We start from the raw sequence: 9,428 nt of genomic DNA, 5'->3' as shown, positions 1-9,428 counted from the left end.
GGATTGAGGACGGAGGCATGCAAGGGACGTCCGTGCAGTTGTGCAAAGCACATGGCGTAGTGATTAACGCATCTGCGTAGTGAGCAGCAAACCTGGGTCCGGATCCCGACCTTGGCACAAATTTGCATTCGTCGCTTCAGTCTGCATAAGCACATCACAGATGTTTGTGACTTGAAAAGGTCTCCGAAACCATATAGTTTAATTTGATTAAGCACATTTGTCTCTGTTTCAGGCAGGATCCCCCGTATCGTTCGATGCTGAGGTGCTATTCCAGTACAGTTGGAGGTCGTCTACAGTGCTATTAGTGTTTATGGGGAATACGAAATGGACTGAGGCGTGACTGGGAATTTGGATTGAGGAGAGAGTCGTGATAGGAAAGTTCGTACAGTTGTGCAAAGCCAGGGTGGTGTAGTGGTTAGCGCATTTGCCCAGTGAGCAGGGAACCCAGGTTCGAATCTCGCACATAAACGAATTTTCATTCTAAATAACCCGAGCCAGGAAGAGAGCCAGTGAACGTGTAAGCTGCAACGATGTTCACCTGAGGGCCTAATAGCTGTCAGAGAGACTAGGACACGAGAAAAAATGGCAAATGCAGCGAGGAAGATGAGTGAGCGCTTCACTGTGAAGAAGCCTGTGCAACAGTGTATTGCTGAAAACTACTAGCAACGCACCCATGACTGCGCTGTAAAAGAGCTTAAACTGCATCTGCATTCGTTGGTGTCTAATTGTGTTCTGCGAAGTATACTTAAAACCGCGGATGCATGCAAAGCCCGTGCGTAAAGAAGGCCGTCTGAAAGTGCGGATATAATTAGCTACAGTCGTTAAGTAACTGCTCCCAGCGAACTAATTGCGGAAGTGAACGTGCAGTTTTCGCACTTGCAAAAAGGAAAAAATGGCTTGTATAATATTTATACGTGTGCAACCGACGAAGACGTGCAGGAAGCGCCATTTTAGCGCAACCTGCCGCGCGTGGAAGTCTTTGCAGCGTAGCGGTGTACTCTTGAGCGGCACTAAGCAGCTCACGGAATCCTCTTTCTGTCGTTCCGCCACGGTAAACGCTTGGTGCCGGCGTTGTTGTACTAAACTACAGCAAGTAACAAACGATTTTGTAATTCTACTGTTTTTTTTTTTTTTTAATTTTCTGTCTTAGGTGCGTTCACATTTATGTTAATTGATTTTATTTTCGAACGTTTTTTCTTCGTTTTCGAACCATTACCTTAGCACAGCCCCCCAAATAGTAAATATAAATGAAATTAATATCCCCTTCAACACTCAGAGGAATAACAACAGTAAGCCTTAATATTACTAACTGAAATTTGATTGTAATTATAAATGTAAAAAATTATTTGGTATTTTACAATCACATTCGCGTGAAGAAGATTTGTCAGAGATATGGGTACTGAATCGTTTTAGTGAAAACGCTGTTATCGCTGCTAAGTTAACCAGTTGAGATTCACGGCCAGCTCATCGAAATGTCTGCCGACAAAATGCTACAACTTCAATTTACATCTGAAGATTTAAATTCGTGTTGGCTTGCTGTTCGAAATGAATATCGAAACATAGTCATAGGAGTATTGAAAATGTTAATCTCTTTCGTCACGGCCCATGTCGGGGAAAAGGGTTTGTCGTCTGTAGTTGCGGCAAAAAATAAGTACAGGAATCGTTTTTTATCATGCGAAAACAATTTGCTTTTGTATGTTTCTGACGTATCCACGTATGGAGAAACTTTTAAATGAAAAACAAATGCAACAATCACATTAATTTTTTTCTTTACATTTGTATTTATAGTAAGTAAAATGTTTATAATAAATGATTTTTTCTCATAAAGTGATTTCATTATTATTTAGGCTGTTTCGCGCCCCCATCCTGCCGGCCGCGGTGGTCTCGCGGTTCTAGGCGCTCGGTCAGGAACCGCGCGGCTGCTACGGTCGCAGGTTCGAATCCTGCCTCGGGCATGGATGTGTGTGATGTCCTTAGGTTAGTTTGGTTTAATTAGTTCTAAGTTCTAGGGGACTGATGACCACAGATGTTAAGTCCCATAGTGCTCAGAGCCATTTGAGCCCCCATCCTTTAATATCACAAACTTGAGAAACGATGCCGAGAAGCGATGTCGAAGCATGCGTCAGCGTAGTTGCGCACAGCAAGCACTTTCGGTTGAATTGGATCGTGGCACAATTCTTAGTCAGATGTATCCTTTTCTTCACGGAGGCACGAGCAACCTGTATTGTCTCACATGACACGTATTTATTGCCGGCCGAAGTGGCCGTGCGGTTAAAGGCGCTGCAGTCTGGAACCGCAAGACCGCTACGGTCGCAGGTTCGAATCCTGCCTCGGGCATGGATGTTTGTGATGTCCTTAGGTTAGTTAGGTTTAACTAGTTCTAAGTTCTAGGGGACTAATGACCTCAGCAGTTGAGTCCCATAGTGCTCAGAACCATTTTGTTTTTGACACGTATTTATTGAATTCCAACAGCGCATTGGCCAAAGGACCAGAAGCTTTATTCAATCTTACTATTTCTTTGACTTTCTATCTTAGTTGCTTTCACGTGTGAATATTTTTTTTTTAGACGTAGTTCGTCTTGCTTTCCTGGCTGTCATTGGACAAGGACTGTGCTGACACGCTCATAACAAAAATATCACATACTGACAGCACTGAAGTTTTGGGTGCGAAACTTTTTATAATAAATACATGGTACACCACAGACGTGCACAAGTAACTTCATACAGCATTCATTTACCGGAAACCCCGATATGAGTAATCATTCCCTGATGTTAAGGCCAAACGTCAAAATACAGGACTTAGTAGAAATGGAACAAGATTATTTTCTACATAAAATTATTTCGAAATATTTCGACGCAGCTGCGAAGAATGAGATTATAAGTTGTGTGACGTTCTTAAATCAAAGGAAATTTGCAAAACGGAGACCTGTTTGTGTATGATAGAGTTTCTCTTGGAGGCGTACTTAAATGTTGCGTGTTCAAGCGCAGATTTTCTTGTTTTGCCCTCACAGGATGACAGAGGCTGTTTGAAATATTACACGATAAAATGCCAGGCTACAGAATTCTTTTATTATACACGCAAATAGCTGCATTCCTGTAAATAGTCTTCACGAGTTGACGTTGTGCAAATTCCACAATATTTTCTTGGAGCCACTGTCCGACATCTTCAGGTGGTTGAAACTTGCTGGTGGCTAGGTACGACAGACGGTATCGGCACGACGACGCCCGTGTCTATAGAACACGCGCGCGAAGAATGAGCAGGCGCGGAAATCACGCACGCGCAATGATTTGCAGATATGTGGCGCCAAACTGAAACACCCTCTGCCGAAAATGTCAGAGCGGCTCTCCTGCGCGTGCGCTGTACATTACGTTTACTAACAGTCACTCACTGAAAGACGACATTAGACCAATGTTATGACGGGTCTGTTATCGAAAAAATCTTGATTTTCTCGTCGTTATTTAATAGCAGCCAATGCAGGGTGCAGCGTGTGCTCTGTCGAAGTCCCGCATCCCTGATGACGAGATCAGCTATACAGATATGTGTTGCTTCCGTAATGACGCAATCCCAGAAAGATAATACCGGGGATGAAACTTCCGCCTTTTCATAATTCATGCGATGTCCTGTACTCAGTGTTCTGCAATTTCCGACTTTTCCGGTTTGTGTAGGCGTGTATGAAAAAAATTGTTCAAATGGCTCTGAACACTCTGGGGCTTAACTTCTGAGGTCATCAGTCCCCTAGAACTTAGAACTACTTAAACCTAATTAACCTAATGACACCACACACATCCATGCCCAAGGCAGGATTCGAACCTGCGACCGTAACGGTCACGCGGTTCCAGACTGTAGCGCCTAGAACCGCTCGGTCACTCCGGCCGGCGGCGTGTATGACCCTGATGTTCATCGCAGCGTTATTGTACTGTGCGACATGTCTGGCCTATATATGCCTCTCCACGCTGACAAGGAATCTTGTACACACCGCGACTCCTCAGGCCAAGATCGTCCTTAATCGAACCCAACAGGTTCAAATGGTTCACATGGCTCCGAGCACTATCTACATCTACATCTACATCTACATCTATACTCCGCGAGCCACCTTACGGTGTGTGGCGGAGGGTACTTATTGTACCACTATCTGATCCCCCCTTCCCTGTTCCATTCACGAATTGTGCGTGGGAAGAACGACTGCTTGTAAGTCTCCGTATTTGCTCTAATTTCTCGGATCTTTTCGTTGTGATCATTACGCGAGATATATGTGGGCGGTAGTAATATGTTGCCCATCTCTTCCCGGAATGTGCTCTCTCGTAATTTCGATAATAAACCTCTCCGTATTGCGTAACGCCTTTCTTGAAGTGTCCGCCACTGGAGCTTGTTCAGCATCTCCGTAACGCTCTCGCGCTGACTAAATGTCCCCATGACGAATCGCGCTGCTTTTCGTTGGATCATGTCTATCTCTTCTATTAATCCAACCTGGTAAGGGTCCCATACTGATGAGCAATACTCAAGAATCGGACGAACAAGCGTTTTGTAAGCTACTTCTTTCGTCGATGAGTCACATTTTCTTAGAATTCTTCCTATGAATCTCAACCTGGCGCCTGCTTTTCCCACTATTTGTTTTATGTGATCATTCCACTTCAGATCGCTCCGGATAGTAACTCCTAAGTATTTTACGGTCGTTACCGCTTCCAATGATTTACCACCTATGGCATAATCGTACTGGAATGGATTTCTGCCCCTATGTATGCGCATTATATTACATTTATCTACGTTTAGGGAAAGCTGCCAGCTGTCGCACCATGCATTAATCCTCTGCAGGTCCTCCTGGAGTACGTACGTGATGTTGCTACTTTCTTGTAGACAACCGTGTCATCTGCAAATAGCCTCACGGAGCTACCGATGTTGTCAACTAAGTCATTTATGTATATTGTAAACAATAAAGGTCCTATCACGCTTCCCTGCGGTACTCCCGAAATTACCTCTACATCTGCAGATTTTGAACCGTTAAGAATGACATGTTGTGTTCTTTCTTCTAGGAAATCCTGAATCCAATCACAAACCTGGTCCAATATTCCGTAAGCTCGTATTTTTTTCACTAAACGTAAGTGCGGAACCGTATCAAATGCCTTCCTGAAGTCCAGGAATACGGCATCAATCTGCTCGCCAGTGTCTACGGCACTGTGAATTTCTTGGGCAAATAGGGCGAGCTGAGTTTCACATGATCTCTGTTTGCGGAATCCATGTTGGTTATGATGAAGGAGATTTGTATTATCTAAGAACGTCATAATACGAGAACACAAAACATGTTCCATTATTCTACAACAGATTGACGTAAGCGAAATAGGCCTATAATTATTCGCATCTGATTTATGACCCTTGTTGAAAATGGGAACGACCTGCGCTTTCTTCCAGTCGCTAGGTACTTTACGTTCTTCCAGCGATCTACGATAAATTGCTGATAGAAAGGGGGCAAGTTCTTTAGCATAATCACTGTAGAATCTTAAGGGTATCTCGTCTGGTCCGGATTCTTTTCCGCTACTAAGTGATAGCAGTTGTTTTTCAATTCCGATATCGTTTATTTCAATATTTTCCATTTTGGCGTCCGTGCGACGGCTGAAGTCAGGGACCGTGTTACGATTTTCCGCAGTGAAACAGTTTCGGAACACTGAATTCAGTATTTCTGCCTTTCTTCGGTCGTCCTCTGTTTCGGTGCCATCGTGGTCAACGAGTGACTGAATAGGGGATTTAGATCCGCTTACCGATTTTACATATGACCAAAACTTTTTAGGGTTCTTGTTTAGATTGTTTGCCAATGTTTTATGTTCGAATTCGTTGAATGCTTCTCTCATTGCTCTCTTTACGCTCTTTTTCGCTTCGTTCAGCTTTTCCTTATCAGCTATGATTCGACTACTCTTAAACCTATGATGAAGCTTTCTTTGTTTCCGTAGTACCTTTCGTACATGATTGTTATACCACGGTGGATCTTTCCCCTCGCTTTGGACCTTAGTCGGTACGAACTTATCTAAGGCGTACTGGACGATGTTTCTGAATTTTTTCCATTTTTGTTCCACATCCTCTTCCTCAGAAATGAACGTTTGATGGTGGTCACTCAGATATTCTGCGATTTGTGCCCTATCACTCTTGTTAAGCAAATATATTTTCCTTCCTTTCTTGGCATTTCTTATTACACTTGTAGTCATTGATGCAACCACTGACTTATGATCACTGATACCCTCTTCTACATTCACGGAGTCGAAAAGTTCCGGTCTATTTGTTGCTATGAGGTCTAAAACGTTAGCTTCACGAGTTGGTTCTCTAACTATCTGCTCGAAGTAATTCTCGGACAAGGCAGTCAGGATAATGTCACAAGAGTCTCTGTCCCTGGCTCCAGTTCTGATTGTGTGACTATCCCATTCTATACCTGGTAGATTGAAGTCTCCCCCTATTACAATAGTATGATCACGAAACTTCTTCACGACGTTCTGCAGGTTCTCTCTGAGGCGCTCAACTACTACGGTTGCTGATGCAGGTGGTCTATAGAAGCATCCGACTATCATATCTGACCCACCTTTGATACTTAACCCAGATTATTTCACATTCGCATTCGCTAATAACTTCACTGGATATTATTGAATTCTTTACTGCTATAAATACTCCTCCACCATTGGCGTTTATCCTATCCTTGCGGTATATATTCCATTCTGTGTCTAGGATTTCGTTACTGTTCACTTCCGGTTTTAACCAACTTTCCGTTCCTAATACTATATGCGCACTATTTCCTTCAATAAGAGATACTAATTCAGGAACCTTGCCCTGGATACTCCTGCAGTTTACCAATATTACGTTAACTTTTCCTGTTTTTGGTCTCTGAGGACGGACGTTCTTTATCAACGATGATAATGTCCTCTCTGGTAAGCCGTCAGGTATTTTATCGTTTCGCCCAAGGGGGGGTCCCTCTAACCTAAAAAAACCCCCGTGTGCACGCCACACGTACTCTGCTACCCTAGTAGCTGCTTCCGGTGTGTAGTGCACGGCTGGCCTGTCTAGGGGGGCCCTACAGTTCTCCACCCAATAACGGAGGTCGATGAATTTGCAACCATTATAGTCGCAGAGTCGTCTGAGCCTCTGGTTTAGACCCTCCACACGGCTCCAAACCAGAGGACTTCTTTCTGTGCGGATGCACACATTTTCCTCTAACTCTTACAGGACTTGGTAAGAATGTCTTCCACGAGTGATGAGTGTGTTGGGGTGGGACACTACGAATGTAGTGTGCGGACGTACAAGAGGAGAGTATGGGTCTCGCGGGAGGCGTGCGCGAGACAGTCCCTGCAGTAGCGCTATCCTTTGTGCCCTCGGTGGCTCAATGGATAGAGCGTCTGCCATATAACCAGGAGATCCCGGATTCGAGTCCCGGTCGGGGCACACATTTTCACCTGCCCCAGTTGATATATATCAATGCCCGTCAGCAGCTGAAGGTATTAATATAATTCTAATTTCGTTCTAGACGGCTGCAGGTAATCAATATCATATCCATATAAGTACACTGAAGAGAATGGTTCAACGTGATAGAAGTGCAACTCTTTCGCAAATTGCTGCAGATTTCAAGGCTGGGCCATCAACAAGTGTCAGCGTGCGATCCATTCAACGAAACATCATCGATATGGGCTTTGGGAGCCAAAGGCTCACTCGTGTACCCTTGATGACTGCACGACACAAAGCTTTACGCCTCACCTGCGCCCGTCAACAACCGACATTGAACTATTGATGACTGGAAATATGAAACATGTTGCCTGGTCGAATGAGTCTCGTTTCAAATTGTATCGAGCGGATGGACGTGTACGGGTATGGAGACAACGTCATGAATCCATGAACCCTGATTTTGAGCAGGGGGCTGTTCAAGCTGGTGGAGGCTATGTGATGGTGTGGGGCGTGTGCAATTGGAGTGATATGGGACCCCTGATACGTCTGTATACGACTCTGACAGGTGGCACGTACGTAAGCATCCTGTCTGATCATGAGCATCCATTCATGTTCATTGTGGATTTCGACGGACTTGGACAATTCTAGCAGGAAAATGCGACACCCCACACGTCCAGAATTGCTACAGAGTGGCTCCAGGAACACTCCTTTTAGTTTAAAAACTTGTGCTGGCCACAAAATTTCGAGACATGAACATTATTGAGCTCTGGTTTGCCTTCAAATGAACAAATCTTTCGCCTTTTACTAAAGAATTCCGTGGAGGGGAACACTAAATGATCTTTTTATAAATTTTTCATAGTGCTGTGCTGTTGTGGAGCGTTAAAAAAAGATGAGTATGTGCTAAGCAAGATCGTAAGAGATGGAAAAGAGCCACCGTGGTACAGCAACCAAGTTAGAAAACTGCTGCGGAAGCAAAGGGAACTTCACAGCAAACATAAACATAGCCAAAGCCTTGCAGACAAGCAAAAATTACGCGAAGCGAAATGTAGTGTGAGGAGGGCTATGCGAGAGGTGTTCAATGGATTCGAAAGTAAAGTTCTATGTACTGACTTGGCAGAAAATCCTGTGGAATTTTGGTCTTATGTCAAAGCGGTAGGTGGATCAAAACAAAATGTCCAGACACTCTGTGACCAAAATGGTACTGAAACAGAGGATGACAGACTAAAGGCCAAAATACTAAATGTCTTTTTCCAAAGCTGTTGCACAGATGAAGATTGCACTGTAGTTCCTTCTCTAGATTGTCACACAGATGACAAAATGGTAGATATCGAAATAGACGACAGAGGGATAGAGAAACAATTAAAATCGCTCAAAAGAGGAAAGGCCAGTTCGATTTTACACAGAGTACGCGAAGGAACTTTCCCCCCTTCTCGCAGCGCTGTACCGTAGGTCTCTAGAAGAGCGTAGCTTTCCAAAGGATTGTAAAAGGGCACAGGTCATCCCCGTTTTCAAGAAGGGCGTTGAACAGATGTGCAGAACTATAGACCTATATCTCTAACGTCGATCAGTTGTAGAATTTTGGAATACGTATTATGTTCGAGTATAATGACGTTTCTGGAGACTAGAAATCTACTCTGTAGGAATGAGCATGGGTTTCGAAAAAGACGATCGTATGAAACCCAGCTCGCGCTATTCGTTCACGAGACTCAGAGGGCCATAGATACGGGTTCCCAGGTAGATGCCATGTTTCTTGACTTCAGCAAGGCGTTCGATACAGTTCCCCACAGTCGTTTAGTCGAAATAGAGAAGATCCAACGGAGAGCAGCGCGCTTCGTTACAGGATCATTTAGTAATCGCGAAAGCGTTACGGACATGACAGATAAACTCCAGTGGAAGACTCTGCAGGAGAGCCGCTCAGTAGCTCGGTACGGGCTTTTGTTGAAGTTTCGAGAACATACCTTCACCGATAAGTCAAGCATTATATTGCTCCCTCCTACGTATATCTCGCGAAGAGA

The 9,428-nt window shown here is 44.1% G+C and overlaps 1 non-coding gene across 1 annotated transcript; it reads left to right on the top strand.

Annotated features, from left to right (window-relative positions):
• Positions 1-8,174: 8,174 nt before the first annotated feature.
• LOC126476719 (U5 spliceosomal RNA) lies at positions 8,175-8,292 on the top strand. The gene has a single exon (XR_007587191.1). It is a non-coding gene; the product is annotated as a U5 spliceosomal RNA (small nuclear RNA).
• The last annotated feature ends 1,136 nt before the right edge of the window (positions 8,293-9,428 follow it).

The sequence above is a fragment of the Schistocerca serialis genome, chromosome 4 (assembly GCF_023864345.2).
Source record: "Schistocerca serialis cubense isolate TAMUIC-IGC-003099 chromosome 4, iqSchSeri2.2, whole genome shotgun sequence".
NCBI classification, from domain to species: domain Eukaryota; kingdom Metazoa; phylum Arthropoda; class Insecta; order Orthoptera; family Acrididae; genus Schistocerca; species Schistocerca serialis.
This window is presented reverse-complemented; position numbering and strand designations above follow the sequence as displayed.